We start from the raw sequence: 18,552 nt of genomic DNA, 5'->3' as shown, positions 1-18,552 counted from the left end.
ACAACAGAGCCTCTCAAAAGATGGCTCAACAATAACCCTTGTAGGTAACAATAACTATATACAAGTATTGCAGACAGTCCGCACTTGGGACGGGCGCCCAGCATCCACTACGGACTACGAGAAATAGATTTACCGGTGAGTAAAATCTTATTTTCTCTGACGTCCTAGTGGATGCTGGGGATTCCGTAAGGACCATGGGGATTATACCAAAGCTCCCAAACGGGCGGGAGAGTGCGGATGACTCTGCAGCACCGAATGAGAGAACTCAAGGTCCTCCTCAGCCAGGGTATCAAATTTGTAGAATTTTGCAAACGTGTTTGCCCCTGACCAAGTAGCAGCTCGGCAAAGTAGTAAAGCCGAGACCCCTCGGGCAGCCGCCCAAGAAGAGCCCACTTTCCTCGTGGAATGGGCTTTTACAGATTTAGGCTGCGGCAGGCCAGCCACAGAATGCGCAAGCTGAATTGTGCTACAAATCCAGCGAGCAATAGTCTGCTTTGAAGCAGGAGCACCCATCTTGTTTGGTGCATACAGGATAAATAGCGAGTCAGTCTTCCTGACTCCAGCCGTCCTAGAAACATAAATTTTCAAGGCCCTGACTACGTCCAGTAACTTGGAGTCCTCCAAGTCCCTAGTAGCCGCAGGCACCACGATAGGTTGGTTCAAGTGAAAAGCTGATACCACCTTAGGAAGAAACTGGGGACGAGTCCTCAATTTTGCCCTATCCATATGGAAAATCAAATAGGGGCTTTTACATGACAAAGCTGCCAATTCTGACACACGCCTTGCCGAAGCCAAGGCCAAAAGCATGACCACTTTCCAAGTGAGATATTTTAAATCCACGGTTTTGAGTGGCTCAAACCAATGTGACTTTAGGAAACCCAACACTACGTTGAGGTCCCACGGTGCCACTGGAGGCACAAAAGGAGGCTGAATATGCAGCACTCCCTTGACAAATGTCTGAACTTCAGGCAGTGAAGCCTGTTCTTTTTGGAAGAAAATCGACAGAGCCGAAATCTGGACCTTAATGGAACCCAGTTTTAGGCCCATAGTCACCTCTGACTGTAGGAAGTGCAGAAATCGACCTAGCTGGAATTCCTCCGTTGGGGCCTTCCTGGCCTCACACCACGCAACATATTTTCGCCATATGCGGTGATAATGTTGTACGGTTACATCTTTTCTAGCTTTAATAAGCGTAGGAATGACTTCCTCCGGAATACCCTTTTCTTTAAGGATCCGGTGTTCAACCGCCATGCCGTCAAACGCAGCCGCGGTAAGTCTTGGAACAGACAGGGCCCCTGCAGCAGCAGGTCCTGTTTGAGCGGCAGAGGCCATGGGTCCTCTGAGATTAATTCTTGAAGTTCCGGGTACCAAGACCTTCTTGGCCAATCTGGAACAATGAGAATAGTTCTTACTCCTCTTTTCTTTATTATCCTCAGTACCTTGGGTATGAAAGGAAGAGGAGGGAACACATAAACCGACCGGTACACCCACGGTGTCACTAGAGCGTCCACAGCTATCGCCTGAGGGTCTCTTGACCTGGCGCAATATTTTTCTAGCTTTTTGTTTAAGCGGGACGCCATCATGTCCACCTGTGGCTTTTCCCAACGGTTTACAATCAGTTGGAAGACTTCTGGATGAAGTCCCCACTCTCCCGGGTGGAGGTCGTGCCTGCTGAGGAAGTCTGCTTCCCAGTTGTCCACTCCCGGAATGAACACTGCTGACAGTGCTAACACGTGATTTTCCACCCATCGGAGAATCCTTGTGGCTTCTGCCATCGCCATCCTGCTTCTTGTGCCGCCCTGTCGATTTACATGGGCGACTGCCGTGATGTTGTCTGACTGGATCAGAACCGGCTGGTTTTGAAGCAGGGGCTTTGCTTGACTTAGGGCATTGTAAATGGCCCTCAGTTCCAGAACATTTATGTGTAGGGAAGTCTCCTGACTTGACCAAAGTCCTTGGAAGTTCCTTCCCCGTGTGACTGCACCCCAGCCCCGAAGGCTGGCATCCGTGGTCACCAGGACCCAGTCCTGTATGCCGAATCTGCGGCCCTCTCTGAGATGAGCACTCTGCAGCCACCACAACAGAGACACCCTTGTCCTTGGAGACAGGGTTATCAACCGATGCATTTGAAGATGCGATCCGGACCATTGGTCCAACAGGTCCCACTGAAAGGTTCTGGCATGGAACCTGCCGAATGGAATCGCTTCGTAGGAAGCTACCATCTTTCCCAGGACTCGCGTGCAATGATGCACCGACACCTGTTTTGGTTTCAGGAGGCCTCTCACTAGAGATGACAGCTCCTTGGCTTTCTCCTCTGGAAGAAACACTTTTTTCTGGACTGTGTCCAGAATCATCCCCAGGAACAGTAGACGTGTCGCCGGAACCAGCTGAGACTTTGGAATATTCAGAATCCAACCGTGCTGGTGTAGCACCTCCTGAGATAATGCTACGCCGACCAACAACTGCTCTCTGGACCTCGCCCTTATCAGGAGATCGTCCAAGTATGGGATAATTAAAACTCCCTTTTTTCGAAGGAGTATCATCATTTCGGCCATTACCTTGGTAAATACCCTCGGTGCCGTGGACAGGCCGAACGGCAACGTCTGGAATTGGTAATGACAATCCTGTACCACAAATCTGAGGTACTCCTGGTGAGGATGGTAAATGGGGACATGCAGGTAAGCATCCTTGATGTCCAGAGATACCATGTAATCTCCCTCTTCCAGGCTTGCAATAACCGCCCTGAGCGATTCCATCTTGAACTTGAATTTTCTTAAATATGTGTTCAAGGATTTCAAATTTAAAATGGGTCTCACCGAACCGTCCGGTTTCGGTACCACAAACATTGTGGAATAGTAACCCCGTCCTTGTTGAAGTAGGGGCACCTTGACTATCACCTGCTGGGAATACAGCTTGTGAATTGCCTCTAACACAGCCTCCCTTTCTGAAGGAGTCGTTGGTAAGGCAGATTTGAGGAAACGGCGGGGGAGGGGGGGGGGGGGGAGGGATGTCTCGAATTCCAGCCTGTACCCCTGAGATACCACTTGAAGGATCCAGGGATCTACCTGTGAGCGAGCCCACTGATTGCTGAAGTTTTTGAGACGGCCCCCCACCGTACCTGGCTCCGCCTGCTGAGCCCCAGTGTCATGCGGCGGACTTAGCAGAAGAAGCGGGGGAGGACTTTTGTTCCTGGGAAGTGGCTGTATGCTGCAGCTTTTTTCCCCTACCTCTGCCTCTGGGCAGAAAGGACGCGCCTCTACCCCGTCTGCTCTTTTGGGGGCGAAAGGACTGCACCTGATAATACGGTGCTCTCTTTGGTTGTGAGGGGACATGTGGCAAAAATGCTGACTTCCCAGCTGTTGCTGTGGACACTAAGTCTGAAAGACCATCCCCGAACAACTCCTCACCCTTATAAGGCAAAACTTCCATGTGCCTTTTAGAATCTGCATCACCTGTCCACTGCCGGGTCCATAACCCTCTCCTGGCACAAATGGACAGTGCACTTATTTTTGATGCCAGCCAGCAAATATCCCTCTGTGCATCTCTTATGTAAAAGACAGCGTCTTTAATATGTTCTACGTTTAGCAATATAGTGTCCCTGTCTAGGGTGTCAATGTTTTCTGACCATGCAGCAGCAGCACTGCACATCCATGCTGAGGCAATAGCTGGTCTCAGTATAATACCAGTATGTGTATATATAGCTTTCCGAAGAGCCTCCTGCTTTCTGTCAGCAGGTTCCTTTAGGGCGGCCGTATCCTTGGACGGCAGTGCCACCTTTTTCGATAAGCGCGTAAGTGCTTTATCCGTCCTAGGGGGGTGTTTCCCAACGTGACCTATCCTCTGGCGGGAAAGGGTACACCATTAGTAATTTTTTTTAAATTACCAATTTTTTATCGGGGGAAGCCCATGCTAGTTCACACACTTCATTCAATTCTTCAGAAGGGGGAAAAACTACTGGTAGTTTTTTCTCCCCAAACATAATACCCTTTTTTGTGGTACCTGGGGTCACCTCAGAAAATAAGAATTTACTTACCGATAATTCTATTTCTCGGAGTCCGTAGTGGATGCTGGGGTTCCTGAAAGGACCATGGGGAATAGCGGCTCCGCAGGAGACAGGGCACAAAAAGTAAAGCTTTATGATCAGGTGGTGTGCACTGGCTCCTCCCCCTATGACCCTCCTCCAAGCCTCAGTTAGGATACTGTGCCCGGACGAGCGTACACAATAAGGAAGGATTTATGAATCCCGGGTAAGACTCATACCAGCCACACCAATCACACTGTACAACCTGTGATCTGAACCCAGTTAACAGTATGATAACGGCGGAGCCTCTGAAAAGATGGCTCACAACAAATAATAACCCGATTTTTGTAACTATGTACAAGTAATGCAGATAATCCGCACTTGGGATGGGCGCCCAGCATCCACTACGGACTCCGAGAAATAGAATTATCGGTAAGTAAATTCTTATTTTCTCTATCGTCCTAGTGGATGCTGGGGTTCCTGGAAGGACCATGGGGATTATACCAAAGCTCCCAAACGGGCGGGAGAGTGCGGATGACTCTGCAGCACCGAATGAGAGAACTCCAGGTCCTCCTTAGCCAGGGTATCAAATTTGTAGGATTTTACAAACGTGTTTGCCCCTGACTAAATAGCCGCTCGGCAAAGTTGTAAAGCCGAGACTCCTCGGGCAGCCGCCCAAGATGAGCCCACCTTCCTTGTGGAATGGGCATTTACATATTTTGGCTGTGGCAGGCCTGCCACAGAATGTGCAAGCTGAATTGTATTACACATCCAACTAGCAAAAGTCTGCTTAGAAGCAAGAGCACCCAGTTTGTTGGGTGCATACAGGATAACAGCAAGTCAGTTTTCCTGACTCCAGCCGTCCTGGAACCTATATTTTCAGGGCCCTGACCACATCTAGCAACTTGGAGCCCTCCAAGTCCCTAGTAGGCGCAAGACACCACAATAAGCTGGTTCAGGTGAAACACTGACACCACCTTAGGGAGAGAACTGGGGACGAGTCCGCAGCTCTGCCCTGTCCGAATGGACAAACAGATATTGGCTTTTTTTGAGAAAAAAAACCACCAATTTGACACTCGCCTGGTCCAGGCCAGGTCCAAGAGCATGTTCACTTTTCATGTGAGATGCTTCAAATCCACAGATTTGACTGGTTTTAAAACCAATGTGTTTTGAGGAATCCCAGAACTACGTTGAGATCCCACAGTGCCACTGGAGGCACAAAAGGGGGTTGTATATGCAATACTCCCTTGACAAACTTCTGGACTTCAGGAACTGAAGCCAATTCTTTCTGGAAGAAAAATCGACAGGGCCGAAATTTGAACCTTAATGGACCCCAATTTGAGGCCCATAGACACTCCTGTTTGCAGGAAATGCAGGAATCGACCGAGTTGAAATTTCTTCGTGGGGCCTTCCTGGCCTCACACCACGCAACATATTTTCGCCACATGTGGTGATAATGTTGTGCGGTCACCTCCTTTCTGGCTTTGACCAGGGTAGGAATGACCTCTTCCTGAATGCCTTTTCCCTTAGGATCCGGCGTTCCACCGCCATGCCGTCAAACGCAGCTGCGGTAAGTCTTGGAACAGACATGGTACTTGCTGAAACAAGTCCCTTCTTAGCGGCAGAGGCCATAAGTCCTCTGTAAGCATCTCTTGAAGTTCCGGGTACCAAGTCCTTCTTGGCCAATCCGGAGCCATGAGTATAGTTCTTACTCCTCTACGTCTTATAATTCTCAGTACCTTAGGTATGAAAAGCAGAGGATGGAACACATACACCGACTGGTACACCCACGGTGTTACCAGAACGTCCACAGCTATTGCCTGAGGGTCTCTTAACCTGGCGCAATACCTGTCCCGTTTTTTGTTCAGACGGGACGCCATCATGTCCACCTTTGGTAATTCCCAACGGTTTACAATCATGTGGAAAACTTCCCCATGAAGTTCCCACTCTGCCGGGCGGAGGTCGTGCCTACTGAGGAAGTCTGCTTTCCAGTTTCCATTCCCGGAATGAAACACTGCTGACAGTGCTATCACATGATTCTCCGCCCAGCGAAAAGTCCTTGCAGTTTTTGCCACTGCCCTCCTGCTTCTTGTGCCGCCCTGTCTATTTACGTGGGCGACTGCCGTGATGTTTTATCCCACTGGATCAATACCGGCTGACCTTGAAGCAGAGGTCTTGCTAAGCTTAGAGCATTATAAATTTACCCTTAGCTATATTTATGTGGAGAAAAGTCTCCAGACTTGATCACACTCCCTGGAAATTTTTTCCTTGTGTGACTGCTCCCCAGCCTCTCGGGCTGGCCTCCGTGGTCACCAACATCCAAAACTGAATGCCGAATCTGCGGCCCTCTAGAAGATGAGCACTCTGTAACCACCACAGGAGAGACACCCTTGTCCTTGGATATAGGGTTATCCGCTGATGCATCTGAAGATGCGATCCGGACCATTTGTCCAGCAGATCCCACTGAAAAGTTCTTGCATGAAATCTGCCGACTGGAATTGCTTCGAAGGAAGTCACCATTTTTTTACCATGGCCCTTGTGCAATGATGCACTGATTTTAGGAGGTTCCTGACTAGCTCGGATAACTCCCTGGCTTTCTCTTCCGGGAGAAACACCTTTTTCTGGACTGTGTCCAGAATCATCCCTAAGCACAGGAGACTTGTTGTCAGGATCAGCTGCGATTTTGGAATATTTAGAATCCACCCCTGCTGTTGTAACAGTATCCGAGATAGTGCTACTCCGACCTCCAACTGTTCCCTGGACTTTGCCCTTATCAGGAGATCGTCCAAGTAAGGGATAATTAAGACGCCTTTTCTTCGAAGAAGAACCATCATTTCGGCCATTACCTTGGTAAAGACCCGGGGTGCCGTGGACAATCCAAACGGCAGCGTCTGAAACTGATAGTGACAGTTCTGTACCACGAACCTGAGGTACCCTTAGTGATAAGGGCAAATTTGGGACATGGAGGTAAGCATCCCTGATGTCTCGGGACACCATATAGTCCCCTTCTTCCCGGTTCGTTATCACTGCTCTTAGTGACTCCATCTTGATTTGAACCTTTGTAAGTGTTCAAATTTTTTTAGATTTAGAATAGGTCTCACCTAGCCTTCTGGCTTCAGTACCACAATATAGTGTGGAATAATACCCCTTTTCTTGTTGTAGGAGGGGTAATTTAAATATCACCTGCTGGGAATACAGCTCGTGAATTGTTTCCCATACTGCCTCCTTGTCGGAGGGAGACCTTGGTAAAGCAGACTTCAGGAGCCTGCGCAGGGGAAACGTCTCGACATTCCAATCTGTACCCCTGGGATACTACTTGTAGGATCCAGGGGTCCTGTACGGTCTCAGCGTCATGCTGAGAGCTTGTCAGAAGCGGTGGAACGCTTCTGTTCCTGGGAATGGGCTGCCTGCTGCAGTCTTCTTCCCTTTCCTCTATCCCTGGGCAGATATGACTCTTATAGGGACGAAAGGACTGAAGCTGAAAAGACGGTGTCTTTTTCTGCAGAGATGTGACTTAGGGTAAAAACGGTGGATTTTCCAGCAGTTGCCGTGGCCACCAGGTCCGATGGACCGACCCCAAATAACTCCTCTTCCTTTATACGGCAATACACCTTTGTGCCGTTTGGAATCTGCATCACCTGACCACTGTCGTGTCCATAAACAATCTTCTGGCAGATATGGACATCGCACTTACTCTTGATGCCAGAGTGCAAATATCCCTCTGTGCATCTCGCATATATAGAAATGCATCCTTTAAATGCTCTATAGTCAATAAAATAAGATTTTACTTACCGATAAATCTATTTCTCGGAGTCCGTAGTGGATGCTGGGGTTCCTGAAAGGACCATGGGGAATAGCGGCTCCGCAGGAGACAGGGCACAAAAAGTAAAGCTTTTCCAGATCAGGTGGTGTGCACTGGCTCCTCCCCCTATGACCCTCCTCCAGACTCCAGTTAGGTACTGTGCCCGGACGAGCGTACACAATAAGGGAGGATTTTGAATCCCGGGTAAGACTCATACCAGCCACACCAATCACACCGTACAACCTGTGATCTAAACCCAGTTAACAGTATGATAACAGCGGAGCCTCTGAAAGATGGCTTCCTTCAACAATAACCCGAATTAGTTAACAATAACTATGTACAAATTATGCAGATAATCCGCACTTGGGATGGGCGCCCAGCATCCACTACGGACTCCGAGAAATAGATTTATCGGTAAGTAAAATCTTATTTTCTCTATCGTCCTAGTGGATGCTGGGGTTCCTGAAAGGACCATGGGGATTATACCAAAGCTCCCAAACGGGCGGGAGAGTGCGGATGACTCTGCAGCACCGAATGAGAGAACTCCAGGTCCTCCTTAGCCAGAGTATCAAATTTGTAAAATTTTACAAACGTGTTCTCCCCTGACCACGTAGCTGCTCGGCAAAGTTGTAATGCCGAGACCCCTCGGGCAGCCGCCCAAGATGAGCCCACCTTCCTTGTGGAGTGGGCCTTTACAGATTTAGGCTGTGGCAGGCCTGCCACAGAATGTGCAAGTTGGATTGTGCTACAGATCCAACGAGCAATCGTCTGCTTAGACGCAGGAGCACCCATCTTGTTGGGTGCATACAATATAAACAACGAGTCAGATTTTCTGACTCCAGCTGTCCTTGCAATATATATTTTTAATGCTCTGACAACGTCCAGTAACTTGGAGTCCTCCAAGTCACTTGTAGCCGCAGGCACTACAATAGGCTGGTTCAGATGAAAGGCTGACACCACCTTAGGGAGAAAATGCGGACGAGTCCGCAGTTCTGCCCTGTCCGAATGGAAAATCAGATATGGGCTTTTGTAAGATAAAGCTGCCAATTCTGATACTCTCCTGGCAGAAGCCAGGGCTAGAAGCATGGTCACTTTCCAAGTGAGATATTTCAAATCCACCTTTTTTAGTGGTTCAAACCAATGAGATTTTAGAAAGTCCAAAACCACATTGAGATCCCACGGTGCCACTGGAGGCACCACAGGAGGCTGTATATGCAGCACTCCCTTAACAAAGGTCTGGACTTCAGGGACTGAAGCCAATTCTTTTTGAAAGAAAATCGACAGGGCCGAAATTTGAACCTTAATAGATCCCAATTTGAGACCCATAGACAATCCTGATTGCAGGAAATGTAGGAATCGACCCAGTTGAAATTCCTCCGTCGGAGCACTCCGATCTTCGCACCACGCAACATATTTTCGCCAAATTCGGTGATAATGTTGCACGGTTACTTCCTTCCTTGCTTTAATCAAAGTAGGAATGACTTCTTCCGGCATGCCTTTTTCCTTTAGGATCCGGCGTTCAACCGCCATGCCGTCAAACGCAGCCGCGGTAAGTCTTGAAACAGACAGGGACCCTGCTGAAGCAAGTCCCTCCTTAGAGGTAGAGGCCACGGATCTTCCGTGATCATCTCTTGAAGTTCCGGGTACCAAGTCCTTCTTGGCCAATCCGGAACCACTAGTATCGTTCTTACGCCTCTTTGCCGTATAATTCTCAATACTTTTGGTATGAGAGGCAGAGGAGGAAACACATACACCGACTGGTACACCCAAGGCGTTACCAGCGCGTCCACAGCTATTGCCTGCGGATCTCTTGACCTGGCGCAATACCTGTCCAGTTTTTTGTTGAGGCGAGACGCCATCATGTCCACCATTGGTCTTTCCCAACGGGTTACCAGCATGTGGAAGACTTCTGGATGAAGTCCCCACTCTCCCGGGTGAAGATCGTGTCTGCTGAGGAAGTCTGCTTCCCAGTTGTCCACTCCCGGGATGAACACTGCTGACAGTGCTATCACATGATTCTCTGCCCAGCGAAGAATCCTTGCAGCTTCTGCCATTGCACTCCTGCTTCTTGTGCCGCCCTGTCTGTTCACATGGGCGACTGCCGTGATGTTGTCCGACTGGATCAACACCGGTTTTCCCTGAAGCAGAGGTTCTGCCTGGCTTAGAGCATTGTATATTGCTCTTAGTTCCAGAATGTTTATGTGAAGAGACGTTTCCAGGCTCGTCCATACTCCCTGGAAGTTTCTTCCTTGTGTGACTGCTCCCCAGCCTCTCAGGCTGGCGTCCGTGGTCACCAGGATCCAATCCTGTATGCCGAATCTGCGGCCCTCCAATAGATGAGGACTCTGCAACCACCACAGAAGAGACACCCTTGTCCTTGGAGACAGGGTTATCCGTAGGTGCATCTGAAGATGCGACCCTGACCATTTGTCCAACAGATCCCTTTGGAAAATTCTTGCGTGGAATCTGCCGAATGGAATTGCTTCGTAAGAAGCCACCATTTTTCCCAGGACTCTTGTGCATTGATGTACAGACACCTTTCCTGGTTTTAGGAGGTTCCTGACAAGCTCGGATAACTCCTTGGCTTTTTCTTCCGGGAGAAAAACCTTTTTCTGAACCGTGTCCAGAATCATCCCTAGGAACAGCAGGCGAGTTGTCGGCATTAACTGGGATTTTGGAATATTCAGAATCCACCCGTGCTGTTTTAGCACTTCTTGAGACAGTGCTAATCCCATCTCCAGCTGTTCTCTGGACCTTGCCCTTATTAGGAGATCGTCCAAGTATGGGATAATTAATATGCCTTTTCTTCGAAGAAGAATCATCATCTCGGCCATTACCTTTGTAAAGACCCGAGGTGCCGTGGACAATCCGAACGGCAGCGTCTGAAACTGATAGTGACAGTTTTGTACAACGAACCTGAGGTACCCCTGGTGTGAGTGGTAAATTGGAACGTGGAGATACGCATCCTTGATGTCCAAGGATACCATAAAGTCCCCCTCTTCCAGGTTCGCTATCACTGCTCTGAGTGACTCCATCTTGAACTTGAACTTCTTTATGTACAGGTTCAAGGACTTCAGATTTAGAATAGGCCTTACCGAGCCATCCGGCTTCGGTACCACAAAAAGAGTGGAATAATACCCCTTCCCTTGTTGTAGAAGAGGTACCTTGACTATCACCTGCTGAGAGTACAGCTTGTGAATGGCTTCCAAAACCGTCTCCCTTTCGGAGGGGGACGTTGGTAAAGCAGACTTCAGGAAACGGCGAGGTGGATCTGTCTCTAATTCCAACCTGTACCCTTGAGATATTATCTGCAGGATCCAGGGATCTACCTGCGAGTGAGCCCACTGCGCGCTGTAATTTTTGAGACGACCGCCCACCGTCCCCGAGTCTGCTTGAGAAGCCCCAGCGTCATGCTGAGGCTTTTGTAGAAGCCGGGGAGGGCTTCTGTTCCTGGGAAGGAGCTGCGTGTTGCTGTCTCTTCCCTCGACCTCTGCCTCGTGGCAGATATGAATAGCCCTTTGCTCTCTTATTTTTAAAGGAACGAAAGGGCTGCGGTTGAAAAGTCGGTGCCTTTTTCTGTTGGGGAGTGACTTGAGGTAGAAAAGTGGATTTCCCGGCTGTAGCCGTGGCCACCAAATCTGATAGACCGACTCCAAATAACTCCTCCCCTTTATACGGCAAAACTTCCATATGCCGTTTTGAATCCGCATCGCCTGTCCACTGTCGCGTCCATAAAGCTCTTCTGGCCGAAATGGACATAGCACTTACCCGTGATGCCAGTGTGCAGATATCCCTCTGTGCATCACGCATATAAAGAAATGCATCCTTTATTTGTTCTAACGACAGTAAAATATTGTCCCTGTCCAGGGTATCAATATTTTCAATCAGGGACTCTGACCAAACTACCCCAGCACTGCACATCCAGGCAGTCGCTACAGCTGGTCGTAGTATAACACCTGCATGTGTGTATATACTTTTTTGGATATTTTCCATCCTCCTATCTGATGGATCTTTAAGTGCGGCCGTCTCAGGAGAGGGTAACGCCACTTGTTTAGATAAGCGTGTTAGCGCCTTGTCCACCCTAGGAGGTGTTTCCCAGCGCTCCCTAACCTCTGGCGGGAAAGGGTATAATGCCAATAATTTCTTTGAAATTATCAGCTTTTTATCAGGGGCAACCCACGCTTCATTACACACGTCATTTAATTCTTCTGATTCAGGAAAAACTATAGGTAGTTTTTTCACACCCCACATAATACCCTGTTTAGTGGTACCTGTAGTATCAGCTAAATGTAACGCCTCCTTCATTGCCAAAATCATATAACGTGTGGCCCTACTGGAAAATACGGTTGATTCGTCACCGTCACCACTGGAGTCAGTGCCTGTGTCTGTGTCGACCGACTGAGGCAAAGGGCGTTTCACAGCCCCTGACGGTGTTTGAGTCGCCTGGACAGGCACTAATTGATTGTCCGGCCGCCTCATGACGTCAAACGACTGCTTTAGCGTGTTGACACTATCCCGTAGTTCCATAAATAAAGGCATCCATTCTGGTGTCGACTCCCTAGGGGGTGACATCCTCATATTTGGCAATTGCTCCGCCTCCACACCAATATCGTCCTCATACATGTCGACACACACGTACCGACACACAGGGAATGCTCCTAACGAAGACAGGACCCACTAGCCCTTTGGGGAGACAGAGGGAGAGTTTGCCAGCACACACCAAAAGCGCTATATATATATCAGGGATAGCCTTATAATAAGTGCTCCCTTATAGCTGCTTTGTTATATCAAAATATCGCCATAAATTTGCCCCCCCCTCTCTGTTTTACCCTGTTTCTGTAGTGCAGTGCAGGGGAGAGACTTGGGAGCCGTCCTGACCAGCGGAGCTGTGAGAGGAAATGGCGCCGTGTGCTGAGGAGATAGGCCCCGCCCCTTTTCCGGCGGGCTCGTCTCCCGCTATTTAGAGAAATCAGGCAGGGGTTAAATATCTCCATATAGCCTCTGGGGGCTATATGTGAGGTATTTTTAGCCTTTATATAGGTTACATTTGCCTCCCAGGGCGCCCCCCCCCAGCGCCCTGCACCCTCAGTGACCGCGTGTGAAGTGTGCTGAGAGGAAAATGGCGCACAGCTGCAGTGCTGTGCGCTACCTTTAGAAGACTGCAGGAGTCTTCAGCCGCCGATTCTGGACCTCTTCTGACTTCAGCATCTGCAAGGGGGCCGGCGGCGCGGCTCCGGTGACCATCCAGGCTGTACCTGTGATCGTCCCTCTGGAGCTTGATGTCCAGTAGCCAAGAAGCCAATCCATCCTGCACGCAGGTGAGTTGACTCCTTCTCCCCTCAGTCCCTCGCTGCAGTGATCCTGTTGCCAGCAGGAATCACTGTAAAATAAAAAACCTAGCTAAACTTTTTCTAAGCAGCTCTTTAGGAGAGCCACCTAGATTGCACCCTTCTCGGCCGGGCACAAAAATCTAACTGGAGTCTGGAGGAGGGTCATAGGGGGAGGAGCCAGTGCACACCACCTGATCTGGAAAAGCTTTACTTTTTGTGCCCTGTCTCCTGCGGAGCCGCTATTCCCCATGGTCCTTTCAGGAACCCCAGCATCCACTAGGACGATAGAGAAAATACTGTCCCTGTCAAGGGTATCAATATTTTTAGTCAGGGAATCCGACCAAGCCACCCCAGCTCTGCACATCCAGGCTGAGGCGATCGCTGGTCGCAGTATAACACCAGTATGTGTGTATATACTTTTTATGATATTTTCCAGCCTCCTGTCAGCTGGCTCCTTGAGGACGGCCCTATCTATAGACGGTACCGCCACTTGTTTTGATAAGCGTGTGAGCGCCTTATCCACCCTAAGGGGTGTTTCCCAACGCGCCCTAACTTCTGGCGGGAAAGGGTATACCGCCCATATTTTCTATCGGGGGGAACCCACGCATCATCACACACTTCATTTAATTTATCTGATTCAGGAAAAACTACGGTAGTTTTTTCACATCCCACATAATACCCTCTTTTGTGGTACTTGTAGTATCAGAAATATGTAACACCTCCTTCATTGCCCTTAACGTGTGGCCCTAATAAGGAATACGTTTGTTTATTCACCGTCGACACTGGATTCAGTGTCCCTGTCTGTGTCGACCGACTAAAGTAAACGGGCGTTTTAAAACCCCTGACGGTGTTTTTGAGACGTCTGGACCGGTACTAATTGTTTGTCGGCCGTCTCATGTCGTCAACCGACCTTGGCGCGTGTTGACATTATCACGTAATTCCCTAAATAAGCCATCCATTCCGGTGTCGACTCCCTAGAGAGTGACATCACCATTACAGGCAATTGCTCCGCCTCCTCACCAACATCGTCCTCATACATGTCGACACACACGTACCGACACACAGCACACACACAGGGAATGCTCTGATAGAGGACAGGACCTACTAGCCCTTTGGAGAGACAGAGGGAGAGTTTGCCAGCACACACCAAAAACGCTATAATTATATAGGGACAACCTTATATAAGTGTTTTCCCTTATAGCATCTTTTTTATATATTTCTAACGCCAAATTAGTGCCCCCCCCTCTCTGTTTTAACCCTGTTTCTGTAGTGCAGTGCAGGGGAGAGCCTGGGAGCCTTCCCTCCAGCCTTTCTGTGAGGGAAAATGGCGCTGTGTGCTGAGGAGATAGGCCCCGCCCCTTTTTCGGCGGCCTCGTCTCCCGCTCTTAACGGATTCTGGCAGGGGTTAAATATCTCCATATAGCCCCCGGAGGCTATATGTGAGGTATTTTTAGCCAAAAATAGGTTTTCATTGCCTCCCAGGGCGCCCCCCTCCCAGCGCCCTGCACCCTCAGTGACTGCCGTGTGAAGTGTGCTGAGAGGAAATGGCGCACAGCTGCAGTGCTGTGCGCTACCTTAAGAAGACTGAGGAGTCTTCATGCCGCCGATTCTGGACCTTCTTCTTGTTTCAGCATCTGCAAGGGGGCCGGCGGCGAGGCTCCGGTGACCATCCAGGCTGTACCTGTGATCGTCCCTCTGGAGCTAATGTCCAGTAGCCAAAGAAGCCAATCCATCCTGCACGCAGGTGAGTTCACTTCTTCTCCCCTAAGTCCCTCGTAGCAGTGATCCTGTTGCCAGCAGGACTCACTGTAAAATAAAAAAACCTAAGCTAAACTTTTCTAAGCAGCTCTTTAGGAGAGCCACCTAGATTGCACCCTTCTCGGCCGGGCACAAAAATCTAACTGAGGCTTGGAGGAGGGTCATAGGGGGAGGAGCCAGTGCACACCACCTGATCCTAAAGCTTTACTTTTTGTGCCCTGTCTCCTGCGGAGCCGCTATTCCCCATGGTCCTTTCAGGAACCCCAGCATCCACTAGGACGATAGAGAAATGTGTAAAACATTTTTCATTGCCTCAATCATATAACGAGTGGCCCTATTGGACATTACATTAGTCTCTTCGTCGTCGACACTGGTATCAGTATCCATGTCGACATCTGTGTCTGCCATCTGAGGTAGCGGGCGTTTTAGAGCCCCTGATGACTTTTGAGACATCTGGGCAGGCACGGGCTGAGAAGCCGGCTGCCCCGCATTTGGCATGTCGTCAAATTTTTTATGTAAGGAATCGACACTTTCGCGTAATTCCTTCCACAAGTCCATCCACTCCGGTGTCTGCCCCGCAGGGGGTGACAACACATTTATAGGCACCTGCTCCTCCTTCACATAAGTCTCCTCATCAAACATGTCGACACAGCCGTACCGACACACCGCACGCACACACACAGGGAATGCTCTGACAGAAGACAGGACCCCACAAAGCCCTTTGGGGAGAGAGAGTATGCCAACACACACCAGAGCGCTATATAAATCAGGGATTAACTAAATGATATCCCCTTATAGCTGCTATATGTATATTGCGCCTAAATTTAGTGTCCCCCCTCTCTTTTTTACCCTTTTCTGTAGTGTAGACTGCAGGGGAGAGCCAGGGAGCTTCCTTCCAGCGGAGCTGTGAGGGAGAAATGGCGCCAGTGTGCTGAGGGAGATAGCTCCGCCCCTTTTTCAGCAGACTTTTCTCCCGCTTTTTTATGGATTCTGGCAGGGGTATTTATCACATATATAGCCTCTGGGGCTATATATTGTGATATATTTGCCAGCCAAGGTGTATTTATTGCTTCTTAGGGCGCCCCCCAGCGCCCTGCACCCTCAGTGACTGGAGTGTGAAGTGTGTATGAGGAGCAATGGCGCACAGCTGCAGTGCTGTGCGCTACCTTGGTGAAGACTGATGTCTTCTGCCGCCGATTTTCCGGATTCTTCTGGCTCTGTAAGGGGGCCGGCGGCGCGGCTCCGGGACCGAACACCAATGGCCGGTTCCATGCGGTCGATCCCTCTGGCGCTAATGGTGTCCAGTAGCCTGAGAAGCCCAAGCTACCACCAGTTAGGTAGGTTCGCTTCTTCTCCCCTTAGTCCCTCGCTGCAGTGAGTCTGTTGCCAGCAGATCTCACTGTAAAATAAAAAACCTAAAATATACTCTCTCTAGGAGCTCAGGAGAGCCCCTAGTGTGCATCCAGCTCAGCCGGGCACAGGATTCTAACTGAAGTCTGGAGGAGGGTCATAGTGGGAGGAGCCAGTGCACACCAGGTAGTCCTAAATCTTTCTTAGCTGTGCCCAGTCTCCTGCGGAGCCGCTATTCCCCATGGTCCTTACGGAGTCCCCAGCATCCACTAGGACGTCAGAGAAAATGATATGCGGCATGCCTATATTCTGTGTGTAGCATTTCATATGCAGATACAGCCACAGCCTCACACAGTATATAGGCATGCTGCATATCATTTTAATCAGCAGAAGCTGCTTGTGCATCCTAGCCACATAGCAATGCAAATAAGATGAATTTTCATTAAAAAAAAAAATGTGCCTGACGTTAGCATGGAGGCAAGATTTATGAGGACACATCTGTATCCAAGCAGAGGCAGAGGTCACAGTGTTAGTAGCAGTGCGAGTGCTGTGTGCATGCGAGTGGGCTGGTTGTGCAGTAGTGTTCAGAATATGTGTAAGGAGCATTATGTGTGTCATGTAAAAATGCATTAATGTGCAACATATGTGTAAGGGGCACTGTGTGTGTCATTATGTGTATAAGGGCATTAATAATGTGCGGCATATGTGTTACAGAATACTACTGTATGTGTCATTATGTGTAAAGGGGCACTAATAATGTGCAGCAAATGTGTAGGTGGCACTATGTGTATAAGGGCATTAATAAAGTGCAGCATATGTGTAAGGGACATTATGTGTAAAAGGGCATTCATAAAGGTTGTCATAATGTGTAAAGGTGCATTATGTTTATAAGGACACTAATAAGGTGTCTCATGTGTAAGGGGGCATTACTGTGTGGAATTATGTGTATAAATGCATTACTAATGTCTGGCATTATGTGTATAAGGTGCTCTATGTGGCGTTGCGTATAGAAAGGGCACTACTGTGTTGTCTAATGTGAATAAAGAGCAATAGGGTGTGGTGTAATGTGAATAACGAGCAATTCAGTGTGATGTAATGTGAATAAGGGGCTCTACTGTGGAGGAGTAACGTTTATAAGGTAAAGTGATACTACTGTGGGATGTAATATGAATTATGGACACTATCACACGATAAAATGTGAATAAAGTTGCAGTACTGTGTGGCGGAATTGGGGTTACTATTGTGTGGCCATGCCCATTGCCAGCAAAAACACACCCCTTTTTGGGCTGTGCACCAAATGTGCGAGCTGTTCCTATTTAAAATATAGGGGGTATAAACACCAAAATAAAGGACAGCTATGGGTGAGGGGTGAAGGTGCTGGGAAAGAGGTGCAAGGTCAGAGGCCGAACCAGCGGTGGTGTTAGGGGGCACCAACTAAAATCTTGCCTAGGGCATCATATTGGTTAGGGCTGGCTCTAGTGGCAGAGCTGCCAGTCGGTGAGTGTAAGTAAGAAAAAGAAATTCTTCAGAGAAGACCCAAGTGAACCAGCTCCCTTGGGCACAAATTAAAGACTGGCTTGGAGGGGGGGACATAGTAGGGGGAAGAGCTAGCCAGTGTTAGAATTTTTAAAGTGCCAGCTCCCAATTACTGCCTACTATTTCCCCATTGTAACTGTGCTCCAGTGGCCCCTAGTTGATGAAGGAGAAAGACAGTGTTTGTCAACTCGCAGTTCTGAGCATTATAGAATGCCCCCAAACCTGCAGCTCTTTATATTAGACATATTTCACCATTTTACTGTGCCCCCCCCCCATTTTGTACCCTGATACATTCAGCAGTGTGAGGAAGGACCAGTGTACAAAGAGAGAAAATGGCACTGGCTGTGTGAGCTGTGAGGGCTAAGCCCCATCCCCACAATGGCACGCTTCAGTCCCACTATTTTAGCTAAAACTTTTATACTGGTGGGGGTTAGGACAGTGCCCTAGCACCTATGTCCCCTATTGCCAGTCTCATAATTGAGGTGTATATGCTGCCCAGGGCACCCCCCACCCCCCCACCCCCCTGCACCCTGCACCCTGGAGTGCCTCTGTGTGGGAACATGACGCGCAGCGTGCAATCGCTGTGCGGTACCTCAAAAGCTAGTGAACGATCTAGCATGTACACACGGAATAATATTATTGTTCAACGACCTATCTAGCCAAAATAGTTGGCTAGATCGTCCCATGTGTACCAAGCTTTAGAGTTGGGAGTTCTGTTCACACCCATGGCAGCATTTATAATACAAAATGTTGTC

This window comes from Pseudophryne corroboree, chromosome 3 (assembly GCF_028390025.1).
Source record: "Pseudophryne corroboree isolate aPseCor3 chromosome 3, aPseCor3.hap2, whole genome shotgun sequence".
Classification (NCBI taxonomy): Eukaryota; Metazoa; Chordata; class Amphibia; order Anura; family Myobatrachidae; genus Pseudophryne; species Pseudophryne corroboree.
Note: the sequence above shows the minus strand (reverse complement) of the source record.